The sequence below is a fragment of the Ornithorhynchus anatinus genome, chromosome 2, assembly GCF_004115215.2.
Source record: "Ornithorhynchus anatinus isolate Pmale09 chromosome 2, mOrnAna1.pri.v4, whole genome shotgun sequence".
Lineage (NCBI taxonomy): Eukaryota > Metazoa > Chordata > Mammalia > Monotremata > Ornithorhynchidae > Ornithorhynchus > Ornithorhynchus anatinus.
The window spans coordinates 35,402,271-35,406,368 of NC_041729.1; positions in this window are offsets into that span (position 1 = coordinate 35,402,271).

The window sequence follows — 4,098 nt, forward strand, 5'->3', positions numbered from 1 at the left end:
TTCTAATCCCATCTCCGCCACTTGCCTGCTGTGTGACTTTGGGCAAATCACTTCACTTCTCTGGGCCTCAGTTCCCTCATCTGTAAAATGGGGATTAAAGATGTGATCTCCATGTGGGACAATCTGCTTACCTTTATCTACCCCAGTGCTTAGAACAGTGCTTGGCACATAGTAAGCACTTAACAAATACCACTATTATTATCATTAGTATTATTATTACTAAGCTCTGGGGTGCATTCACGAAATTAGGTTAGACAGAGTCCCTGTCCTACATGGGGCTCACAGTCTCAATCCCCATTTTTCAGACGAGATACTAAGGGCTAGGGAGAATACAATATAACAATATACTGGACACATTTCCTGCTCATAATAAGGTTACCATCTAGAGGGGAAGAAAGACATTAATATAAATAAATATGGCCTTGAGCAATAGTGTACCTAATAAATAGTCAAAACTATGCCACCAGATAGGTTCCTGGCATCTTGAGCCCTAGTAACTAAGCTCTCTCTCGTGGTGACTTGCATGGAAGAATGGAGCGGATGCTCATCAAATCCGCAGTTGCTATCACAAAGCAGCGGCGTGGCTCAGTGGAACGAGCAGGGGCTTGGGAGCCAGAGGTCATGGGTTCGAATCCCAGATCTGCCACCTGTCAGCTGTGTAACTGTGGGCAAGTCACTTAACTTCTCTGTGCCTCAGCTACCTCATCTGTAAATTGGGGATTAAGACTGTGAGCCTCATATGTGACAACCTGATTACTCTGTATCTCCCCCAGGGCTTGGAACAGTGCTCTGTACATAGTAAGCACTTAACAAATACCAACATTGAAGCAGCGTGGCTCAGTGGAAAGAGCCTGGGTTTGGGGGTCAGAGGTAATGGGTTTGAATCCCAGCTCTGCCACTAATCAGCTGTGGGACTGTGGGCAAGTCACTTCACTTCTCTGGGCCTCAGGGACCTCATCTGGAAAATGGGGATGAAGACTGGGAGCCCCACGTGGGACAACCTGACAACTCTGTATCTCCCCCAGCGCTTGGAACAGTGATCTGCACATAGTAAGCACTTAACAAATACCAACATTATTATTATTATTAAATGGGGCAGGGTTACTAATGTTTTGGAAGACAGAACCAGAATTCAAAGTGAAATAGACAATTTGGGAAAATGCTTCTATGAAAATAGGATAGATGAACAATAAAAATGATTAAATGGGTAAACTCCTCGCTAGGCCGTAAATTCCTTGTAGACAGCAAACGTGTCTACCAATTCTACTGTACTCTCCCAAGTGATTAGTATGGCTTTCTACACACAGTAAGTGCTCAATAAATACCACTAATCAATTGAAAACTATTCCTATGATGAAAGGTTAAAGGAAATGGGGTTGTTTAGCTGGAAGAGAGGTTTATGAGATAGAGGTTTATGGGAAAGCAGTGTGGCATAGTGGGCCTAAGCTCATGGGCCTGAGAGTCAGAGGACCTGAGTTCTAACCCTGATTCTGCCTCTTAACCTGTTGTGTGACCTTAGGCAAGTCACTTAACTTATTTGTGTCTCAGTTCACTCAACTGCAAATGGGGATTCAATACTTGTTCTCCCTCCTACTCAGAATATGAGCCCTATGTGGGACCTGATTATCTTCTATCTATCCCAGAACTTGGTACAGTGCATGGCCCATGGTAAACGTTTAACAAATACCACAATTATTGTTGTTATTATTATTATTATTATTAGCTAAGTGACTCCCAATCTAAGAAGGGTCTTTTTCTTGGCAGCGGGTGTGGGGAAAGACCTTTGTGGCCTTGATATTTTTCATGTCCGAATGGTCCAGGACTGTAGGCTGGGTTCAGGGTTTCTTTAGGAAGTTGGGAAAGTTGGGGATTTTTCCACTTGGAAAAGAGGAATTCCTATGCTGCTTTGAGAAAACTTTCCACACAGCTCTCACTTAAATGTGAAATTGGTACCAGTTTCTCTATTTGCCCTCCTTCTCTCTTCTTCTCTTCCCTCCACAGCTAGAATTTGAGCTCCTTATAGCCAAGAGAAGCAGTGAGACCTAATGGAAAGAGCATGGGCCCTGGAAGTCAGAGGACTTGGGTTCTAATCCCAGTTCTTTCAATTGCTTGCTAAGTGACCTTGGGCAAGTTATTTTACTTCTCTATGCTTCTGTTTCCTCAAATGTAAAATAAGGATTAAATACCTGTTCTCCCTCCTACTTAGGCTGTGAGCCCCATGCAGGACGGGGACAGTGTCCGACCTAATTAACTTGTACTTACCCCAGAGTTTAGAACAGTGTTTGACACATAGAGCTTAACAAATACCATGAAATAAAAGAACTGCCCTTCCTCTTGCCTGGAGCTTCCTCCCCCTTCACACTTGACAGACCACTGATCTCCCCATCTTCAAAGAACTCGAAAATCGCAACTCCTCCACAAAATCTTCCCTTACCCACCTCTCATCTTCTGACCCTATTCTCTCTCATTACTACTGACTGCCCTAAGCACTTTGATACTTACCCCTCCCTTACCTCCACAGCTCTTACATACACATCCTTATACCCTGTGGCTTCCCCTACCTATAATTTATTTCAATGTCTGTTTCCCCAACTAGATTGTAACGCTTCAAGGGTAGGGTACAAGTGGACTAATTCTTTTATAGTTTCCTAAATGCTTAGCACAGTGCTCTGTATGCATAAATCACTCAATTAATGCCACTGATTAATGGATTAACCGGCTTTTATTTAAGTTTTCAATGAGTTCTCCCAGGTACCAACTGGAACATTACTCATGGCAAGCGCTTAATGATGATGATGATGATGGCATTTGTTAAGCGCTTACTATGTGCCAAGCACTGTTCCAAGTACTGGGGTAGATACAAGGTAATCAGGTTGTCCCACGTGGGGCTTACAGCCTTCATCCCCATTTTACAGATGGGGGACCTGAGGCACAGAGGACTTAGGTAACTTGTCCAAGGTCACACAGCTGACAAGTGGAGGAGCTGGAATTAGAACCCACGACCTCTGACTCCCACGCCCGTGCTCTTTCCACTAAGTCAGACTGCTCCTCATTAAGACATGCTTAATAAATTCATGATAAAGAGGAAAATGAAGTGTCATGGGCTTAAACTGAAGCAGGAAGAATTTCAGTTGGACAAAACCAACTTCTTGCCTGGCACTGTGATTAAAACCCTGTAACAGGCTACCACAGGATGCTGTGGTGACTCCAACTCTGGAGATCTTTAATCAATCAGTGGTATGTATTGACCACTTACTATGTGCAGAGCATTGTACTGAGCACTTGGGAGAGTAAAACAGAATTGGCAGACATGTTCCCTGCCCATAATGAGATTACAGTCTCTAGGGATCTTAAGAAATGAAAAATATCAGATCTTCTGCCTTGGATGTTTGAAAAAGAGAGAGAGAGAATATGCTTATCTCTGTGTACCTGCAGGTGTGGACCCCCTGGAGGTCCATTCCCATTTTGCCTTTCTCCCTACAAAATAATAATAATTGTGGTATTTGTTAAGTGTTTACTCTGTGCCAGGCACTGTACTAAGAGAAGGGGTAGATACAAGCTTAGCAGGTTGGACACAGTCCCTGTCCCATGTGTGACTCCCACTCTTACTCCTCATTTTACAGATGAGATAACTGAGGCCCAGAGAAGTGAAGTGACTTGCCCAAGGTCACACAGCAGACAAGTGATGGAACTGGGTTTAGAACCCATGACCTTCTAACTCCCAGTCTCATGTTCTATCCAGTATTCCATGCTGCTACTCAGCCAGCCTCTTTCATTTGAAACCCTGCTCCTTGGAAGCCTCACCGCTCCCTACGCTCCGCCCCAAACTGGACCTGTCCCCCCCACTGCAGAGCCTAGGTTGTCGACGTTTAGGACTGGTGGAGAAGGATCTGCCTCGGCTCCTTTCCACATGACAACCCTTCATTCATTTATTCATTCAATCATTATCACCTCTGACAAGCCCCAATCTGGGCAGTCGCACCGGATGCCTCCCCAACAACCCCACAATGCCAAGGTCCAGTCAGCCAATCCCAGGCCTCCATTTCCCTGAGCCTGGCTTGGGATCAGGCCCCAGGCCTGGGGGTGCTGGAAGAGCTC